The sequence below is a fragment of the Leptinotarsa decemlineata genome, unplaced genomic scaffold, assembly GCF_025532065.1.
Source record: "Leptinotarsa decemlineata unplaced genomic scaffold, Ldec_3_MD MMD2_tig00001019_RagTag_RagTag, whole genome shotgun sequence".
NCBI classification, from domain to species: Eukaryota; Metazoa; Arthropoda; class Insecta; order Coleoptera; family Chrysomelidae; genus Leptinotarsa; species Leptinotarsa decemlineata.
Window position 1 is genome coordinate 1,361,102 of NW_027412557.1, and position 24,056 is coordinate 1,385,157.

At 32.0% G+C, this 24,056-nt stretch overlaps 1 protein-coding gene across 1 annotated transcript in view; it reads left to right on the top strand.

Moving 5' to 3' along the window:
* The first annotated feature begins 8,453 nt into the window (after positions 1-8,453).
* Positions 8,454-24,056, top strand: part of tnc (tenectin) — a 51,194-nt gene continuing 35,591 nt past the window's right edge. Inside the window, exon 1 of the mRNA XM_023161758.2 lies at positions 8,454-8,663. The gene's annotated coding sequence lies outside the window, so the exon portion shown is untranslated. The remainder of the gene's footprint in view (positions 8,664-24,056) is intronic.

Sequence of the window (24,056 nt, forward strand, 5' to 3'; positions counted from 1 at the left end):
AAACAACTACTTTTACAAGACCATTACATGAAAGAAAAAGTACTTTCGAAAGAGCTACTTCTTTATGAACATTGAATCATACGAAAAACACTTATTTCAATTCAGTTTATGCTCCTGGAAATTTTGCCCCTTTCAGTTGAAACAACAATCACACTGAGATTAATGTCTTTACTTACATCATGACACAAGTAGATGTGTCTATTCCGTGTTTGAATGAAATAAGTGCTTTATTTTGTATTATTATGCAGAACGGTTATGAATACATGTGTCTAATTCTGAAATTTCCAAGTCAGCCAATGAAGACTTTCCACTAACTGTTAGTTCCTGTGAAAATTCATATTTTTTCAATTCAGAATTGTCATCCGTCCAATGTATGTTGAAAAAGTGATTCGAAAGTCCTTTCATTCATAATTTTATGATCGTGTACCAAATTTCATCAACATGGGACACATTCAATTCATATTAACTTATTCATAAGCAACATGTCATGCAGATTAGTTTTGTGATTTTCTATTATCTGGAAACTAATTCGAAAAAAAATGGAGGAACTGAATATCGATTGTTTTTTCTTTCCAAATGAAGGCGTAATCAAAAACGGCAAAAAATATATGATTTTCCTAAATTGACAAAATTCAGTAGGTGGTCATCAAATTGCAAATGAAACAACTTCTTCCAAATGACTATTCGAGATTCTGTGAACAAATTATATTTTTGAATTTGTTTCGAATATAACCTAAATTTTAACAAGTACAGTCTAACAGTCGGTGCTAAATGTTCATGTTATTTACGGTTTATATTTTCGAAGCACAAACCAATGCCGATGTCCAGTTTCATGTAACTCTAATAATAAATAATATTGCAATTTGGTGCCGACTGACACTGTATATTCTTTCCTGTATACAAATTCTTTCTTATCATTCAGAAATAATGTTCTTCAATAGTAATGTATCATATCAGAATATACTACTGCCCGTGTTAGGAATCGCACGTTGAAAGGTAAAACCTCGTTATTCCTTAGCTCGCACAAGTTTTGATCTTTGGTGGTTGTCGTTCGTGTCGTTCGTTAAAGAAAAAATAGACATCAATATATTTTTTCAACCATCAACTTTTTTTTTTAAACTAACATAGATAACTTATATTCATATATTTCGAATACAAGCACAAGTATTTTCCAACCAGGATCCATTTTTTGACAAATTATTTTTTCAACGGAACAGAAAACTATTGAACGTCATCCCCAATTAAAGTCGGTATGATCATTCAATGAATTCAAGATTCATTGAATCATTATTTATTTTATCCAACCGTCCTTCCCCCCGGCAATTTCTCGTAACCATTCTTCGAATAACCTTCTCTAATTGCTCGTTTCATACTTTTTCCATTCGACGGATCTTTTACTGTTAGGCAATTATTTTCATTTGGAATAGAAAAAACTTGGAATTTTTGTAGGCGCTACCGAATTCATCCTGCGTGCTTCGAATTTAATTCAGTTCGCGATTGAGAATGTCATGTATTTTATGATATGAGGTCAGTTTTTCAAATAATTCAGATAAATGTGTCGATGAGATTATCACAAGGAAATGGTTTTCAACTGAAAATCGAGCATTTCATAGTTATACTCACGTAGACCACATACAGATAATTTGTTTTCGTTTCTTATCTAGAGTGATTTCTGAAGTATTCTTTGGAGTTTACAAAAATTTCAATAGATAATTAGTTTTCTCGGGCAGCCTTAGAAGCCCAAACATTTTTTATTACACTTCTGCAAAATCCCTACTGATTTAGTTTTGTTAATTTTACAGATTGTAGAAGGTTGAATACTTTTTGATGCAACTCTCATCTGAAAATTGTACAGTTGAGCGAAATTTACAATTTTCGACCTTTTGTTATGAAATACAAATAAAAGACGCTTTTTATCTCTATGCAGCTTTTATTGCACATAGGTAACTAGATGATATCAGTCACCTAATAACAAACGGCACTGTTTGGATCTGTTGTAGATATCATCAGTGATACTCAACTGGTTTCTGACTATTTTTCTCGAAGGTAATTCTCAATAGATCATTTTCAGGTATGTCTAACCTCAAAGCATTCATTTGCCTCTAAACTATGTTTTTGAATGTTTTGATCATTTTTAATGCTACGTTTAAGCTGATTCCATCACTTGATTCCATCTATCTATGTCAAAGCTTTCACTAAAAACAAAATATTACTAAAATGTGTGACGTTATCAGAAGAATTTTGTCGTTACTTTTCATTTTATTTAAAATCACATACACACAAACTGACTCAAAAAGAACCTCATACATGTTTTTTCTTACAAGGTAATTTCTGAAATTTTCATGCCAATAGTAATGAGTTTTTCACCCCTGAGGATAATTCAAGCACCTTCTCGAGTCAATGTTTACATATTTCCAAGAATTCTCAAAATAACAAATTATAAGAGCACTATATTCATCTGTCAACAAAACTATGAAAATAATTATTTCGAATGAAATTCGAAACAATCAGATGCCCTAGCCTTTTAACACAGTAGAAGTCGGTAAATACTTTCCTGATTATTGGATTACATCTGACAGACATTTCTGATGATATTTCCATAAGAAAACATTCTCAAAATTATTTCCGTTGTTTACATTCAATCAATTGATCACCTACCAACCAATTTCGCAATGTTACCAGTCGTCAACATATCGATTCATGGTTGTATTGCATTTGGTATTCCTGATAGCCTTTTCCAGACTGAGTTAACTCCATCTCATGAGCAAAGCCTCAACCAGAAATAAAACTTTGCATGTACCAGGACTGTAACAAAAATTGTGGAAGTATCAGTATAGTGATTCATATTCATTACCTGAATATGAATCACTATACTGATAGCGTTGAAATGGCTCGAATGTATTTATTTTTTTTGTAACTTTGCGAATGGAGATGTGGGAAACATCAATGTCAACTAAAGCTGCAAGAACTTTTCTGAGACTGGAGTTTTTGAACATGACACAGATCGCGAATAGTAAATCCACCTTTAGAGGTAGCAATTTTATAATTCATAAATTTCACCAAAATAAAAATGAAGAATAAATGAAAGAAATATTTTCTTAAATTCTCAGAAATATAAGGAAACTCTAAGATTCAATTTATCTCATCATTACAAGGTTAAAGAGCAATGCTAATTTTGTATGAGAGAATAATTAGACTGTGAAGTCAGTTTCACAATTAACATGGGATAAAAGATAATACAATTTCTTAATATTTTGGTTCAACTTAAGCAGTGCTGCTGCTGATTCAGCATGAGACGTTGTTGAAGTATCTGTACATGTGAAATCCCACACAAATTTACCATACTTCCGAGAAATTAAGGTTATTTAGTCGAGAATGTCCGAAATGATCGTCATTCCTACGGATACCTTGGGGCTGAAGAACGGCAGGAATTTCCAGTTTGATGGTGCTCGGTCATGGTGTTACAACTCAAAGCATAAATATACATTTCGTCAAATTCAATCTCATATATACAAATTATTGAGACCCAATAAATCAATCAACTTACCTAAATTTAACTGGACATTATATTTTCATTCGTCACGATACACATCAGTGTCATCTCGAGTCAGATTGTTGTTCGACGTCACGTTAACACATTTCATTTGTCTTAATAATCAACACCTCATCTGGAGCTTCTGATTTTAACAGTATATTGTTTTTTTTATTATGAACACCATACAAATTTTCTGATTAAAGTAAACTTTTTTAATACTATAGTGATTCGGTGTTTCTAATCTAGACATTATACTTGAATGAAACAACTAACACATGAGTACTAATAACAAAATAATCGGAGTACTTTTGAGCTCTCAAAATTCAAAACATTTCAAACAGGAAATTCCAGACCTCATTCAGCAACGACAGTCATGTGAACGGAAGATTGGCATCCTGATATCATAACCATAAAAATATATTTTTTCACAATTGCACTATTTTTATTTTACTCTGTTCCTGCATTTGAGCAGATCCATTTTTTGCATATCTGAGACTTTTTTGTACTTTTGAATTATTTTCAATCCAAAATTCATTATTGATATATTGTTCAAACTATTAGTATCTATTTCTAATCAGATGTACTCATATATGCTTTCAAAAATACTGTTAATTTTAACATGTTGATATAAAATCGTAAATGATATAATACGCCAGGAAGATAACGACGAATAATTGATTTTATATTCATTATCGCAGAAAATAATCTTTCTAATAATCTTCCCAAGATAAAGACGAACATGGCATATGACTGTATCACCTATCTATGTATATATACCTCTGTGAATTTGAACCTCAAGATTTCGTAAACTAACTAAACAATCGTAATCTGAATGTCACTTGAATTGAAAGGGGAATTCTTTTTTTGGAAAAACTGTTTGTCTTCATATTCCTCCATCATTATACAAAAAAATGTGGGAAACGTGAAAAAAAAAAGAAAATTAACTAAATTGAAATTTTTTTGAAATATATATAAACAACATAACTACCGATAAGTTCATAAAATTTCGACTTTGTCACTGGAAGAACAATTCTGTTCCAGTCATAATGACGGTTAGTGAAAACATTTATACGGTCAGTTGAATCAATACCAGCCGTAAAAATTGCATTCAAAATGAAAAAGATTAAATGGAACAGATTAGTTTCTTATTCTTATACATTCAAATGTGAGAAACTTCTGAAGTGTCATTTCCTTCACTATCTAATCTATATATTTCAAGTGGAGATTTTTTCCGAGGATTTGTTTCTTCAAAATACCATGATATACCAATTTTCAATGTGACGTTTCACGTCTACCTGCAGATTTTTTAAACATATTTTTCCGTTAATGTTCATCTTCTAGATAGAAATAATATTAGTGTCAGACTGGATAAAACATTCCGATGGTCTTTTCCGAAGAGAAACGTCAGGAAATACATATTTTGTGCTAGATGGCTGATAGAAATTGATGACGGAATCCAACGAAACGTCGCATGGAAATTGGTTTATACCAGGTCATTTCAAATATGAAGCATCAGCCTAGGAAGCTTCCTGCAATTTTAGTTTTTTATGAATATCTTATATACAGTCATTGATTGTCGCGATCAAGAAAAAATTTATTCCGAAACAGCAATAGTAGGAAAAACAATTTGTTCATTGAGTTAATTGGATAGCATGCTATGAGCAAAAACTTGTATTTCAATGTTATTCACTGAAACTCAATAATACAGTTATTGTATGATTTTCACTATGAAGGGTTTTACAAAAACCGCGACACGTGTTTCGCTATACAATAGCTTCCTCAAGTGTTAATATTGTATAGCGAAACACGTGTCGCGGTTTTTGTAAAACTCTTTACGATGAAAATCATAGAATACAATGTATTAATGAGTTTTGATATAGATTTTCATCAAGTATCGGCCATTTCTATTCAATTATCCACTAAATTTGTTAAACGTACCGTATATTACACAAAGGCGTGACAAAAAGTTACAAACGTTTCGTCATGACAGTGACTCTTTGTAATCCCAGAATAATGAACCGAACGTCCTCCAACTTTTTGCACTCCTGCTGAGAACAGCATCATCGCACTGATTCGAAGCCGCTAACCAAAAAATTTCGTGGTCGCGGCCATATCATTCAAACAATTTCTCAGTAATATGATCTACATTTTTAATATTGAAAGTAAAAACATAAGGAATGAAATCGATGATTTCAACACGGAATAAAAAAGTTTAAAAATAATTTTCGATAGTTTCTTACATTTTTGTTTTGTTTTTCGCGATTTAAGAAAGCTGAAAAACTTATTTTCAGTATTATTCAATTGAACAAACAATTTTTGACTGTTTTTCATGACGAAATTCCAAACTTTGTGGTTTATTTGAAATTTATTATTTTCAGTGAATTCGGTTGAAAATATTTCATGTCTGATTTTATAGCATAAAACAAGTTCACTGTTGAGTCTCACGAATATTTTTTATGTGTTCTCATCAGGCTAAACTTTATCAGTAGTAGTATAGTGGTATCATTTACCACTATTTTGATTGTCGGTGGACATTCTGACTGGATCTACTTGAGTGAAACAATACTATAATGGTTTTGGTAATTCATTTGTTTTTATTTGTTTTTGGAAAAAATTACTAGAATTCCACATAACTTTGGCGAAGTTTTTACTACTTGATGAAAAAATTGTATCATCTTCGGAATTTGTTATGAAGTGATCTTTCCATTATGAATAATACCTTGTGGTATTTAAATATTTTAAACGAGTATTTGTGATTCGTAAATCATTCTGTCACTTTGAATCGAAAGCGTTTTCTCTTATCTGTTCTGTTAAAATCTATTTTTTCGTTAACCAGTTGTCGCCCCCCTACGAACCATAACTCTCCAAAGTCGAAACTTGTGCGAGCTAAGCACTAACGAGGTCTTACTTTTAAACGTGTGATTCCTAACACGGGTTGGACAATAGGAAGTGAAAATCGATCGTCCGGCATTGCGGTTCGAACTATCGGTTCACACAGTGGTTGATTGAGTGAATGAAGCAAATTACCCACGTCAACCCACCAGGCTACCGTCCCATGCTGTACTTCTCAGCAATTATGGTACCTACTATTCAAACATTCATGTATATGAAAACATTTTCAGAGCTATATATATGTATATATATATATATATATATATATATATATATATATATATATATATATAAGCCGATATATAGGCAGTTTTTTTATGGAACTTCCATTTCCACTAGATTACATGGTTGATTGAAAATTAAACAAAAGTTTTATATTTGGGGGGATTCTTTTCCAGATCCTGATTATCAATGGCCGTTGTTTTTACAAAAAAAACAAAATTGCCGACCGTTTATTTTCTCTAACGCCTTCTTTTCAGGTAACATGATACTGAAACAGAAACGATTTATGATACTTATATTTGTTATGATATGAATCAATTTTCAATTCGACGTTTGGTTAATTAGATTTCATCATCACCTTTTTTTCAAATACGTATACAGTTTTTTCATCAATTTCAGTGACTATCTCAACAAAATCAACTATGTTTTAGAACATATGTATTATTTAGCGATTCTCTTCAGAAAAACATCATCTGTGTCAGGTCATAATAAGTAGAGACAAATATTCTGGTTATCTAGAACTCGAAAATATACTTCAACTCATATATCTTTTGCTAATTTGGTGGTAGATGTGGAATTCCTATGCATTTCTCAGAGTTCTTCACAGTGCACAAATACTGTTCAAAAATAAATTTTTATGGACTTCGAACACTTATTTCTGCTGTGTACATATTTTGATGTTCATTTCTTTCTTCATTAGTATGATCCAATTTTTCGATACGGATTTTTTGTCGCCTCCCTGTTACAGTAATAGAAAATTGAAACTCCCATTGGAATAGTTCGTTTCTTACAATACAAACGATCACAAATACGTGATACATGTCCGAATTTGTGGTGATAATTGGTTTCCAAACAACACTTGTGTCCTATCACATGAATGTTCACATCTACCTGCAAATTTCCAAGGGATATTTCAAAGACAATGTGTGTTTTCGACTTCCAGATGAGAAGAATATCAGTCTCTACTTTTTCGAGAAATCTTTGTTTGTTAAACCTGGCCGATGCTGTTTTTCAAAGAGAAACCTCGAGAAGTGCATTTGTTGTTGCTACTTAAATTGATGAAAAACAAGATATTTGTATTGAAAAAAGTTCTGATCGATTCCGATAAATGATATCAAAAATTGGTTCATATCGGGTCATAGAAAATATGAAACGGCACATATTTTTCTTCTTTTTTTCCACATCATTTAAAATGGAGGCAGTAGAGTCATTGAACGAGGACATTTTAGTTCCTCACAAATATCTCAAAAATCGCTTATGAAGTCACAATGATTTTATTGTCCCTTTAATTAGGCCTAATTCAACGAAACTTGTACGTTACCATTTCAGAAACACTAATAGTGGGACAGGTAAAAAACGGTCTGTATTTTGTGTGAATTGGAGAGCGTGTTCCTAGGAAATATCTATATGCTTTTTTATCATTTCCTATTTACATATTTTTCAGTTCAATGTTAATCAGTAAATTTCTTGAACATCCTGTATATCTCAGCATTGCGTGACAAAAAGTTTAAAAAAAGTTCCGTCATGCCGGTGACTTTTCGTAATCACATAATGAAGAACCGAGCATCCTCAACTTTTTGCGCTCCTGCTGAGAATAGCATCATCGCTCCAATGACGAAAAGTCGCCAGAAATTCGTGGTCGCGGCCGTGTCCTCTAACGTGTGCATTCCACCGAACTTCTTCTTCGCCCTGAGGCGACCCGAGCCAATGAAACCGTACTGCAAAGACTCGTTGCCCAAGAGCTAAGAGTCGTCGTTCCCCCGCCCGGCAACTATTTAAAGTTGCGAAGCACAGAATCGCACGAGTTTATTTCTTGTTCGCCGGCCGCCCGTCGACTTGATCTCTCGCGTTCCTGGATGCATGTCGCAGGACGCATCTCATCCTGTACTCGTGAACAGTCTGCACTTCAGTAACTTCGCCAGTGGTACTAGTGATCGCCTGCTTTGCCCGGACTTAACAGTGCCATTCGAGGTTTTCGCCTGATTTTTTTTTGATTCCACTGCATCTCGCTGAGGTAAGTTTGGGGAAGAGTGGAATGAACTTCCTCTTGCAAGTGATAAGGTGTGAAGTGCTGAAGTGGTAGATTTTGGGGTTGGTCGATGGAATTTCTTACTACCGACATCGGAAGTAGTGATGTGCCCGAATTTTATGTTTTTTTATTATCACACTTCACAAGTGTTTTCAGTGTCATTGCAACATTGTGGAAACATTTTATTACGAAAAACTGCAATGTGTAGAAGTCAGATTGGAAATATTCAGGCAATTTTTAATTATTTGAAATTTCATCTCAAGAAATAAAAAAATAATGTATTGAAAACGAGCTAGAGTAAATATTTTTCTATATTTCATTTTTAACAAAGATTAAAAAATGTAATAATTTTTATTGGAAAACATCAATTGGTGAATAATTTACTTATTCTACTTCTCCAGTATAGAAGATATCAGGATCGATTTTTTCAATTTTTAAATTTAATTAACCGAATTATGATATTCCTCAAATTATTCATTGACTATGTGAATAATTCATATATTTCATTTGTGATAAAATTTACTCTGAACGAGTCAAATCATCAAATTTGTAGTGATTTAATTTAAAAACTTGTAAAATCACTATTTCTGAAGCATATACCTACTTATAGATACATATTTTGCATGTGTGCTCCATAATACAATATTTTGATAAAGTAAAATTTATCAGGATATAGAATACAATGTAACTCAGTAAAAATAATTCACTGAGTATTTTCCTTTTTCCAAAATACATAGGTAAAATTTGGACAATTCCAAAAAATGAATTTAACATGTCATAAAATCATGATAATCTGGAAAATAAAATAACGAAAATTATTTCAAAAGAATGAACAACTTCTCAAAGTATATTTCACTGAAAATATCAACTTGTGTAACACAAATTTTCATTTGTGAACTGAAAATATAAATTATTTCATGCAGAAGGAAAACTATCCAGAGAAATAATTTCTTCGATTTGTACGCATTTATTTTTTAGATCTGTAAATTGATGTATCCAATATTTTTCCCAAAAGAAGTATATACTTTTTTATAGTTTCATTAGAAATATTAATTGAATATATTTCGTTCTAAATTCATCTAATAAATTGAACAAAAATAAATCATTGTGAACTGGAGTTCAAGAAGAACATATTCAATAGTTATTTCCCGAGTGAACAAAGTATAATCAGTCTAAACTTATTGTAAATCCATAGTTTCCCATTTTTTTCTACATTAATGAGTTCAGTGCATAATAATTGGATAAAATTTCGAAACCATACGTCGAGGATTCTATCTCATTATACTCAAAAAATTCTGAATATTATTAGTTTGCGAGCATTTCGATCAACTGAGATTCTTATTCTAGATAAATTACTCCCAGAAAAAAAAAACGGTAATATGAACTCAAAAAAAACAGGTTTAAAATTCAGATTCAGGGATTCATATGATATATTCCAAAACTATCAAGTCTTGAATATTATAGTTAACTGTTAAAGATATTAATGATGATAGCACTCATCATCAATATGTGAAACAGGTCTGGTGAAATATTCTGCCATTGCTTTAGATAATAATATTAATCACTATATATATTTGGAAATGTATAATTACTGATTTTCAATAGCAGGCATTTTCAGTAATATATTCAAATCGAGAAAAAATCATTTTAGTGAAAAAATTTGATTCACTCATTCATAAAACTTTTTCTGCTATTCACCAAATTTTAATCCTTGAATAAATATTCATTAGATGCAATTATTTATAAAAATATATAAATACCCATCCATTTCATTCATCATTACCAGGAAGAAAACAAATACATAACATACCTAATGCTATATAATTTACCTGGTCTTACGAATTTCAAAATTATCCGAACAAAATTGAAGAACTCATTGAGCGGAAGTTATTTACTTCCAAAACAATTACCTGCCATAATAGCAGTGTACAAGACAGTTGAAGGTCGCGAAATATAAAATTTTTCATGAAGACAATGAACGAATGCATGCAAAAGAATTTATAAAATCCGAACCACAAATAAATATTTAATAAATGAAGAGAACGTCCCTGTCTAAGAATACAAAGTGCATAAATATTGACCGTTCAAATATGTGTAGACGACAATGTATCAGACATAAAAATCCACGCTGCAAACTCGACTCGCCTGAGGTCAGTACCACCAAACAGAACCGAAGAAACTCCATTCTCTCTCCGCATAACTGTTTTCTTCTGAAGAGTCATAAAAATCTGGTTTTGAATTAGGCCGAGATTTGGATACAATTGCTCTCACGGCATTTTGCCACTTTAATGTTGCTTAATGATTCCGAACGATGAACTGAAAATTCTTCATTCCATCATTCAATAAATTGATGGCTTCATAACTCGTTTTTATGACTAGAATATAAAGGAGAATTCATGTTGTAGTTCCTATTGCAGTTGCTAGTGTCAAACTGTGGGATTAAATGATCAATGTAAAACATTACATAGAATGCCAAATATCAATTTTCAGTTACTCAAAGTTCGATTAAAACGTCTGGCTAATACAAATCGTAAGTCAAAGTGAGTTATATTTTTCAAGAAGAAAAAACAATTAAAAAAAAATTCCGTAACTGATATAAAAATTCCTATCCTATAGATAAAATCATCAAGCTAAGGTGGATAGTAATAACCTGAAATGGTATTATATAATATGGGACAAATCATGAAAAATATAAATATGTATTATAATAAAACACATATTTTGTAATGTATCTTTTTTTCGAGGAAAATGATTGCTATAATAGATGATCATGATTGTGATGTTGATTTGGTAACATGTTATCATGAAAATAAATTTGTGTTCTACGAAAAACCAAATGAACCTTGGTTAGATGATGCCATATAATTTACAAATAATTTTATAAATTATGAAAGGAACACAGTCGACGTAATAACCATTTATTTATAAAATAATCTGTTTAAACAAAATCATGAGCATTATTTACCTAAACGTTCAAATCTATTTATAGCCATACTCAAGACGAAGATCAGGTTCAACATTAAACATTGATCTTGCCCGAGGTTAAAGACAATACTTGATGGTTGAGTACAAGCTGAGCCAGCCTCTCGAAAAAGATTTCTTATTTTTCTACCTCAAAGCAAATGATATGTTCTTTAAGAGACCTCCGCACTGTTTGCCCAAGCACTTTGAATCCCTATGTCAGCGCCAATGAGAGGACAAACATATGCGTATTCCCACGGCCCTGAGCCCTTATCATTGATGATTTACTGACCTGCAGAAGTTGACAGAAGTTTTTAATATATTCACGCCGACCACTCATTAGAAATGAGACTATTCACAAATAAACACAGCGCTGGTCGTAATTTGACACTTTTGTTCTTCCTGGAGAGAAGCCTTCACCAAAATAAATATGAAACGGTTGATGGAACATTTTTTATCATAAAGCTAATAGATGTGGTTAGAATTGTTCATATGTTCGAAAACACTAAACGCATGAAGAAAAAATTTATGAAATTCGATCATTATTTCAATTTTTATGAGAAAAACTAAAAGTTTTGAATATATTCTCGTCGACCACTCATTAGAAATGAGACTATTCTCAAATAACTGCAGTGCTAGTCATAATTTGACACTTTTGTTTCCTGGTGATAAACCTTCACCAAACTAAAGACAAAACCGGTTAATGTGCAATTTTTTTGTTATAAAGTTAAAAAATGTGGTTAGAATTGTTCACAATATTGATAACAACAAACTCATCAAAAACTGAATTATCAAATTCAATAACCATTTAAATTTTTCAGAAAAATTCTACAGATATCCTAATTAACCATACACTCGTATCAAATATCCTAATCTATTTCTAATATTTAGAAAACTTCCATATTTCAGGCCTCTGATAGAAATATCGTGAACAAGTGTCACAGAGCCGGAAGAACGAACCATTAAAGTTTATTTTTATATTTCAAACGTTTGGTAGCATACGCCTATTCATTGAACTTCTTGAGAAATACCGGTAATGAAGGCGGTACAAGAGGCCACTTGCTGTGATGTCGGAATCTGCTTATTTTCCATCACCAGGCCGGTCTTCTCCATAGCCTCTTGTAGAGTTTTGATAAGACTTGAGTTTCGTATCTGGACATATCCATGACTATATAAATTGTTATGATATTGTACAATTCATTCTAACGAGGCCCTGTCAATTTTTTTGAACATTCAAAAATCACGTTCTCATAAAATCCGACGTGAATTGAATTTGAAGTTAGAGCCTGCATAGTGCATAAAGAGCTTTTCGAATTAAGTTTCTACTCAATTTCTAAATATGCCTAACACTGAATAAACTGAAATATCAGAAATTTCTGAGGTTTCTCGTAGATTGCATCTGATTGATGATTGAAACGATTCAACGGTATTCGATTTTGGAATGATAATCGCTATTATTCGGAACTAACCAGGCGAATCTTAGAAAAGATCTTTGGAAAACTGGCTTAAGCTTCAGAATGGTCATAAGAGACAAACTTTAAAAAACAGCAAAATCAGTCAGAAACCATTGAAATTATATTTGGTCCGTTCCTTTCTAGGAGAATGAGAATGTAAGTACTGATGAAACATCAATGTGTATTTATAATATGCATTACTTCAAGAACACAAACGAATATATTCTACAATTATTCTCAGAATATACGTGTAAACACAACTTTCCAAATTTTCAATTCAAATTCAATATATCAGTTCATTCTAATGCTGCATACAAATAAAGAATAATACATAAAAACAAATTGATGTTTTTTTGCTAAAAATATTAAAATTTTCAAATTTCTTGAATAATTTTCCATGATCATAATCATTTCAATAATTCTGATTCATATTTTATGTTCGATTTCTGCACAAATATTCCGAAACGTTGAATTTCTCAGTTTAATAGCAAATAACGTTTAAATTATGGTAATGTATTTTGAAGTATGCTACCTATTCTGTTGATGAAAACCGAAACGTGTATAAGTATATTAACTCATATAACAGTGACCTAATACCGCAGCCGATTAACTTTAAATTATTTAAATTTCACCTGACCAGCAGGACGGGTCTCCAATACTGATTCATTGAACTGAATTCCATAAAAACTGTGTGGGTATCAGTTGAGACCGCCTTAGACTGAAGAAAATATTATTCAAGAAACACAAAGGTACAACGAAAGATCAAGGACAAAAATTATTCTGTGATTATAAAATAAGGGTTTGTTTTAAATTTACAGTCGCTCTATTGTACGAGTACTACATTGTCGCTAATAGATTTCATTAAACAGAACTAGTTCTCGGGATTCATTCTAAGTCGCGTCGCGCCGATGTGGTTTTCCTTGATGATTCATTGTCACTTTTTTCTCTCTATAGATCAAGTCATCGACATCATCTCTCGCTTTGGTGGCCTAGAAGGTTGCAAACACTTGCTGATGTTAACTAGAGGCAGCTTAACGTTAGACTTATCAGATACCTTCTTTCAGTGCCTATAGTGGTTTTATGGATTGAGTTACGCATCGAGTCGTGATTGGTTTAGTTTGAACTATGTTTTTGGGATGAAAATATTCTTCTCGAAAAAAATTTTATTTCGCTCTTGACCAACAAACTTATTAGTGTTAACATAAATAAAGACGAAATATTTCTGTAGTGCTTGTGTTCCGTCCTTAAAGAAACAATTAAAGTAGTATCAAAGCATAGAAAGTTTTAATTCTTATTTTTAATAATACAATTGGCTGTAAAAGGTTATACAAGTTACTGACTAATTGGATTCTTCAGTTATTTACATTACGCACTAACTTTTCTAGGTGAACTTTTCAGTTAAATTCGCTGCAGCAGATTCTCAATTGATTTAGCTTTGTTTGTTTTTCAGATTGTGAAAGGTAAAAAAACCCTAAAAAATAGCATGAAACATTTTACCCAGTTGATGAATTTCAGAAGTCAACCAGTCTACAAAAAATTCTTCCACACACTGAATCCAATATCATCTCCAGTTTTTTCGAACCCTTCGTTCATTTCAATATCTACATATGTATAATATTTATGATTCAACCACGATATGAATATAACAGTTCGGTTCAGTCCGGCTCTGAATAACTATGTTGACTTAGTTTTAATGTTAATAGCATCCACTCGAGCATCCAGAAGTGAAAGGTGTGATAACATTTTTATTGCAACTTAACAACGGTATAAGGCCAAAAGTCAACGATAAAAGCCCATTTCGGAGAAGTTTTATGTGCCGAAATTCTGTATACATTCTACCTACATAGATGAAGAATATACTTTTATCCGAAGTATCTGGGATGCATCATTTCATTAAGTAATAGGTTATTCATTCCACACGAATTTCACGGACAAAACTAGTTTTGCCCACTGTCAAAACTTTCATCCAAAGACTAGGTGACATATTCAACACTGAGTCATATTTCCCAGAATTGCCGTCTAAAATGATATTGCAAATTTTTCTTATATACGTCCACGCCTGACCTCACTAATTCAGAATTATGAAGATGGCGAAACTCATTGTACGTTCAGGAATTTTTTTCAGCATGAATCATTCGTTCACATCAAATAATTCGATTCAATAAATTGAAACAAGTAATTTGAATGTAGGTGATATGAATTTCAATTCAGCAAATCAATTCTCAGGATATTCCTTCTTATGGACGCTGTCATGAAAAATATATGAAAAATTTATTTATTTTTCATCAGTATTGAGCATACCATTCCACTTCAAACTATTTTCAATTCTATCAATTTTTCAATTATTAATATTCGAAATAATGGACTCAGGTATTTTCAACATTGAAAATTATTCAATAAATTCGACAAATAAGTTTTCTAATGGAATTAAAACAATGAATGATGTGGTACAATCAGTTTTGAAACGTAAAATATATCTTAGTGAATTAGCTGATATGTTGGAATTACTCTACTATTCTGCAGAAATGAAATGTACCATAAAAGGTGGCGCGTGTGAGACCCTTCCATTGTTGTAACAACCTTTATCGGTAGGGGTCCCTAACATCCGGATGCAGACATTGATATTTATTTTAGCGCAAAAAGGGCCGAGTAGGCAACAAACAGCTGGTGCCGATGTTTCAACTCATTCAGTACTCGAACAATAATTGTTTGTTAAAATATAAAAGAGATATAAGGTATTCATTGTATTTTCCCAAAATTATAATTTAAATAATTTTCTGGGGAGACTAGTTGATATTTGTTAATTTATTTGGTATCATAATCATTCACAATCTGAATAATATCGAAATTATTAGAATATCCATATAAGTGTTGATAAATTAGTTGCTAGACAAAACGTTGCTGAGCTTAAATATGACCACTTTTCTCTAGAAGGAAATGAACAACGTATTCAAAATTCGACTAAAACAAAGTAACATATATTTCACGTTTATGCCATTGGGTATAAGTATATGAGCACTAATCCATATTCAACTGTGAAGTTATTTTTGAAAGAAATTTACCAAGTTTATTGCAGTTTCGTTGCCGATCATCGTAAAAAGATAAAGTTGAAGACTGAAAGTCCACGTGGAGATTGAAAGTTTTTTTTTGTTTGTAAGTGAAATTTTATATCAATATTCTTCCACATATAACATTGTGCAGTGTAATTCAATGTTCATATTTTCAAGTAATTGTTTCGAATGGATTTTTCCCTTTTATATCTGAAACAAACTTCTGTACATGATCTACAAATCTGTAGGTATTTGATTTTTTTCTTGCTTTCGTCAGATCCCTTTCTTTTCATTTGATAATGTCGAGCCAGAAGAATGAAACGTGAGGGTGCTATTTATTTTCTTCACTCTGAGGAATGAAGAGTTTTCAATAAAAGAGGGTAGTGGTAGATAAAGGTATATAATATTTTTCTGTTTGTAGTTACATTTGTAGGTGTGGGAATTGAGGTCCTGATATTAAAAAAATCTAAAATCTATCCTATTATTGAATATATCGGTATACCATGCCTAAACATTCTGAATAACCACATCATTCATCAATTTCACTTTTACTTTCGGCAATTTGCAACTGTTCTAGTAATGTATAACGATGAAGTAGTACAATTATATGCAGATAATGACCGAAATGAAGTCAATGTCTTTCAATTTAGCGCGTTCGAATTCAGACATTATTCCACGTACGTCTATAAGAAATTGCCAAATTTGGTAGTACAGGTCCGGTATTGTAAATTAATTGAAAGAAAAGCTTAGAGATTGGGATGTTCAGTTGGAGTATAGGTCCCATTTCAGTTTAAATCAATTGAAGATTTTTTTTCAATTGATTTTCTTGTACAAGACTGACAATTCAGTCATCAGGGCATTAAAAGTGACTCCTATAGTGTAATCTAGAGCAGTGTAGAATAGTTTTTTTTTTTAATTTTGTATATATTCGTTGAAAAATCATTCTTTTCGTTGAATGGATTCCACGGGAATTTTCGCCAAAAAAATTATTATTACAAAAAATATTTTACATATCCTTCAGTTTAATAACAATTCTGCTAGAGTACTGATTTTTCTATTGTTTTACTGCTATTAGAAAAGATGTAATGAAGATTCTTCACATTTTTATTCAGGTGACGATCGTTGCCTGTCTGTCTGTCTATATTAGGCATAGGTACTGTTACACGAAGGCTATCTGAGGTGTTTTATACGAGTTCCTTGATATATGATATATAATACCAGAATAGGTAATGATGAAGTAATGAATACCCAAAATATATCTGTACTGGATCGAAAATTTTCACTTTTGTAAAATATTGACAGTCGAAAATTCATTTCCTCTGACTTGAAAAAATGAACAGAGCCACTTCTGTGAGAGCCTCTTCAATTGTTTCCAAATATACTTCACATAAATTGACTTGTTATGTATGTTGAGAACTATCTATGAACTATCAAGTGTCTAGCATTTAGTAGAAAACCCCATTTTTGAATGATTTCTGTGACAACAAAATGTTAATATGAAAATTTTATCACTGTACCTAATACTCCCTTGTGCATTCCGCCCTTGTATTTGATATCGTTAATATTATTTGGGATAATTAGTGAATTGAGTTAATTTCTTTCTCCATTCATATCAAATATCAAAAATTTTGCATGATAGGGAAATTTTCACATTTAAGTATTTCTTATATGCTGTTTAAAAAAAACAATAAAATTTTGAATTCCACCTGTATATGTTTCGTATACAAATTACAATAAAATAGTGATTTCTAAACACACTCAACGTCTAGACCTTTAGTTAGGGATGTACTTGTTTTGGATTTATTTTTTCTTAAAATCGACAGAATATCCAATATCCAAGTTCGTTCTCACTGATCAAGATCCTTATTACTCAATTTAAAATGATTTCCATATTCTACAATGTCTCCTTGCTAGTTTATTCACTCCCTCAATCAATCCCTCATTTACTTCCGACAATTGTCGTGAAATAATTTCACTTCAGCTTGATGTATCCCTTCTGAGAAAAACAAAGTGTAATAAGTTCATGAGAAAAATATTCCAAGGATTTTTCACCGACAAAATACTCTTCACCGTGATTCACCCTCTAGAGAAATATACGACCGATGTAATGGATGGACATCCTGCAGCAGTTTTCTAAGAAGACGCTGTGGCATACCTTGGCACACTACAATAGATTGATTTGCTAGAGGTGGTGGTATACTTACAGGATGCCACACGTAGAAGTTACATCTCGAATAGCAGATGAGAAATCCGAATATGAGAAACTGGTATTGTTTGAAATACCGTTTCTCACGGTAATTCATTGTCACGGGGAATTTCATTCAGCAAATGCTTGAATCAATATGCAAACTACCGTATAGTGAACATTTAATACTTGAGAATGAATGAAATGTGTTCGGATGAAAGGAAGAACTACATTCTCAGACAATAATTCAGATATTTTTGTTGCTCTGTTGTAGAACAACTAATATATACATACTTCGACTTGTTTCAATGACCTTTTATTGGTATTCTCCTTTCAGTTTCATCAATAATTTACCTGGCTATACTGCATTTTCTTCAGATGTTAACAATATATGCAACTCTTCATTTCTGTAAAATGTTTCGATGGGATATGTGAAGTGAAGATGTGAAAAAAAGTGTACTGGACAAGAAAAGTTGACAGATATGTTTTGTGAGGATATTCCAGATGAGACATTCCAGTGCTAATATTTTTTAGTGTAACTTCTTCTTTTGTTTGTATATAGTGACCCATTCATATCCATGCAGATATGCTCTTGAAAACTATAAATAATTTAAATCTTCGAGGCTATTTTTCTCCTTATTATTCAAGGCTATATATTCTTTCTGAGGCACACATCTTGACTCCTTCCTGTCTTCTCATATAAGTCCATATCGTTTGTCCATATAGTTTGTATCTATACATACTCATTCTACTAAAATATTCTACTAAAATAACGAAAATAACTTTTCGTTATTTTTTTCTCAATTCATATTTATGCTTCATCAAAATGTTACTGAAAAAGTGATTTCTATATTTGTTTTTTATATTATCTATAGTTATACTATTCTTTATTTGAACTGAAATAATGTCTTTCAATGGCTTTGTCCCTTTTGATTCATTTTTTTTTAATTTTTGATCTTCTCTTTCTTAACTTATACATATTATATTTGGGAATGTATTTGTATTTTTGTATGTGCCAGATTCATTCATTTGTAGGTTGTCTTCTGTTGTAACTACACTAGTATTGAGTTATTCCAATATTATTTTAAAAAACTTCCCTAATCATGTTTTTGCAACATATTGGTATCGTGTTATTGAGTTCATTCTTTTCTTTTAGAGTTTATGAGAAAATATTCATTAAAATCGAAATTTTTCTGAATCGTCATATCTTTGTTCTCCACGACAATATTTTGTTATCCAGTAACTTTTTAAACTAGAAATTAGATAAATTTTGATACAAGTGACCTCGGACCTAGTAAACGGGCTCACCATGTATAGTAACAGTACCACTGGCCTTGAATGTAAGGTGTTCTCACGTGCTCACTCGAAGACGGAGGAAAATAAGAAGAAGATACAGATTTCATACAGATATTGACAATGTGGATATACATAAATACAAGCACTTTAATGTAATTCATAATGCTCGCATTGCTCGGGCATTGTCTTGTGGGTAAATCTCCAGGGAACATCTAGAGTTTGTGTTGATTTTACACGAACGTTACTGTAAAATATATATAGCAGAAGATTGCTGTTTCACATTTACCATAATTACGAAACATAATGAAATTGGTAATGATACTCAATAAGCTATTTCCGACAATGGAGGTATCGTTCAATAGTGAATAAACTCCCATGTTGTAACGTGAAGTGTAAGCTCATCACTTACACCTTGACTTGGCTTTTCGACCTGTATATATTTTAATCTTCATTATGAAGTGATATTCATAGCTTCTTTGTTTCGTTCATATTTTTCAACTGAAACTATGGGGCTCATTATATCTGCCATAGAGTATTGCGACTTGAAACGTTCAAATCCTTTGTATATATTGACAGTTGGCAGTTCCTAAAGGTTCGATGCCATGAAACATTGTCCTCAAAAGTTGCAGTTAATCAATTTGAATGAATTCTCTGGCCATTTTCACATTTTGATTAGCATTGGACGAGAGCATAATTATACGAAAATAATTTGTAGTGTTTATTTAACGCAACTCGCCCACTTAACAATACATTCTCATTAACAAGCCATCTCCAATATTTTTCATTGTGGGTATATATAAACTCTAACGGTTTTTGAGAGGTTCGAGTACATTAGAATTTCATAAGGCATTACTCCAAACAATTATTACTCGTGTCAGATATTTTCATTGAACGTATGAGATTCTATGGACTCGACCAAGTGAAGAATTTTGAGTAATGGTAGGCAGTGATTATCTTTTCATCAGGATTATTTTGAAGACAACAAATCGTGCGATGAATAGTTTGGCTGGGAAAGAAGGTCTGTGAAAATTTGTTGCAATATCCTAATCAATGGTGGTAGTAAATGCATATAAGGTAAATATGATTACTGATACCTTAAATGGCATTAGTTTAATTTCTGATACTTTCAAAGTTTCGCACCAACGTTTTCCAACCATTTGCATCTCGTGTTACCAAGGCAACATAGGTATTTAGAGAAAAAGTTTCAAGTAGGGATAATTTAGACTACCTAGTGCGATTGTTTGAAACAGGATGACAATATTTCATGGTGAATTTTACTAGTTTGGACTTCTATTATCTAATGATTCTAATATGATTTGAAATCTCTGAAAGAGCAGATGAAATTAGAATGAATAGCTGAAAATATTGATTATATTAAGCAATAAAACGTGAAATGAAGTTACACTAAAATAAAAATAAGGCAAACATTTAAAATTCAACAATTAAAAATGAAATCAAAAAAGATTTCAAACCAAGTCACCTCACGACGTTTCGATTATTAGTATCCACAATCATCTTCGAGTGATTACCGGACTATTCCTCCGAGAAAGGTCATTAGAATGCTTTGACCTGAAACAAGTTACAGTGGACATTTTTTGAAGTAAGAAGAGAATAATATTTTAAAATGTCATTTAACCACTTCATAAAAAATATTTAGCCAGAAGTAAATGAAGTTGGGTAAATTCATCTTACATTCGAAAAATCTGTCTGGAATCCTTCTGCGAGTTCATTCATTTGTATTTTTGAACAGGTTGAACTAGGATGTATTGTATTTTTATTAAATTGGTATTTTTCATTTTGTAGAATTCTGAAGTGAATATTGCTGGAGAATGCAAAATAAATTTTCTTCTTCCAAATAACCACCCCACACAAAGAACACAGGGTGCGATGGTACACTTCAATATCCGACAACTTCTTCGATGTGTTTCTCAAAACAATTGATTTTCAGAAATGATAATAATAATAACAATAATAAACGTCTTCGTTACTTCAACCACAAAAAAATCACAATATTGAGTTCTAACTACATAAATGAGGTTCTAGTGAAAGCAATTTTCGCAGCTATGTAAATAACTGCTAAACTGTTCTTCCACTTAACCTACAACTTACAGCATAACTCTCTTCCAAAATTCTGACCAACAATATTTCAGGTTCAATTTCAAACTATCATTTCACAGCCTACAAGGGTGGTCCGACCTCAACATGAAGATAGCATCACTCGTAAGTAAAAGCTAGTGAATTTTGGTGTTCATATACTGACAGTTAATCACCAAAGTTTCAGCTATTTGGACGCTCAGTTGTTATGTAACAGTCGATTGAGTGAGTTGATGTCAGTGTTTATATGAAAATGGACCAAATCAAGTTTCGAGCTGTCATCAAATAATTGTTTTTGAAAGGCAATACTCCTACGCAAATCGAAGCTGAGTTGGAGTCTGTGTATGGAGACTCTGCACAATCACTTACCACAGATAAATTTTGGGCAGCTGAATTGACGTTAAGAGCTTGGGAGACGATGAACGTTCGGGACGTCCAAAACTGCAACTATCGACAAAAACATCGTCTAAGTTCACCAAATGGTACTGGACGACCGCCAAATTGAAGTGTGAGAAACAGCAGAGGTTATGAACATGTCAAAATAACGTGTTTTTCATAAATTGAATCAATATTAAGGCATGAGAAAGTGGTCCACGTGTTGGGTGCCGCGTTTGCCGACGTTAGAACAAAAACGTGTTGGCTCAATTTAGGCGCAATAAATCCGAATTTTGGCGCCGATTAATCACTGTTTCACCAAGACAATGCACTGGCTCATACGTCAGCGGTTGCCATGGCAAAAATCCAAGAATTACAGTTTAAACTGCTTGAAGAGACAATCACCTTCGTGAAAAATTATTTTGCAGTGAAAAACGCCGAGTACTATTTGGACGGGTCACAGAAATGGGAGCAGCGCTGGGAGAATGTAGAGTTAAGAAAATACTATGGTGAAAAATAAAAAAATTGAGAAAATTATCAAAATAATAGTAGCTTGAATCTGACACAACATGAGCTAATAATACATACAAATATCTGGCTAATATTTCTGTGCAAATATTCGGTTGGATAACGGAAGAACAACATCGAAGCAAACCAAAACTGCGTCGGTACATAAAAAAAAATTGTATGAAATAAACTATATTGAATCTTAAACTATCATTTCTGATCAACTACATTAGTAAAATTAAAAATAAGAATACGTTTTTGACCGAATATACTTATTTTATTCGTGTTTACACAATAAACGAAGCTGTCGGAGAACACGGCAATTTCAATCTAATTATCAAATTTGCAATACTGTCCAAAGCCTATCTTGGCCTACTTTGAAAGGCTGAAATATAAATATTTGAATAATTCGTTGAAGTTCAATAAGGTATCAAATTTGCTTACAGAATACCACACGTGCTTAAATTATCTTCAGAAATGTTTTCTTGCTGACGAGTATTTAAAAAAAAATATCGCTCGCCTCCGGTTCGAATGATTTTCAAAATATTCGAGATCAAAAACAAGTTTCCGAAAATGATTCAAGCACTATGAGTACTATAATTCCAAAATGGTAGTCACCAAATTCTCAGAAATTACTAATTTTTTTGTCTCTTGCAGTAGCATATGGAAATTATATTAAACAGATGAGGAAAAATCATTAAATATATAGAATCACAACTACGACAATAATATTTCTGAGAATTTAGTGCCTACTGTTATGAAAATTGTACTACTATTCATGATACTATTCATGATAATAATTACACATATTCCCAACATAGACTTTATTTGCAATATGCGTTTCACTACTTAGTAGTTTCTTCTGTTGGACAATAGAAAAATTAATTTTCTGATTGATTCGGCCGTTACTTGATAGATCCGTAGTAATTTCGTAAACTACACTTCACGATTTGATCTCCAAAGTTTGTGGAGATCAAATCATGAGGTATAGTTTATGAAAAAAAATTGATTGTTTACGTGTATTTGAAAATATATTCCTTCCTAAGGTATTTCTTACACGGAAATCAAGCTCAACAAATTTCAGAAACATCTTCATTAATGAATTCAACTTGTTAATCTAATCAAGCTTGTCAGTGTTGAATATACAGTGAAATTTGCGTTGTACTGTTATACGATATGTTCATTAATTGGCTCTGAGCAAGGTACTTATGTCAGTGTTGTAGCCACTAACAAACTTTGTAATCGTTCGCGGCAAAATATCCTTTCCCTGAATGTTTTCATCGTTAGATATGTAAATTGAAGATATCACCTATTTTTTTGTTCAGGTTTATGGTTCAGGTTTATTCAGGTTTTATTGACACTGCTACTGTGATGCAAAAATTTCAATCTGAAAAGAATGAAAACTAAATTGTCGAGATGAAAAATAGTAATATCAGTAAGAGTAATTAAAAGTTTA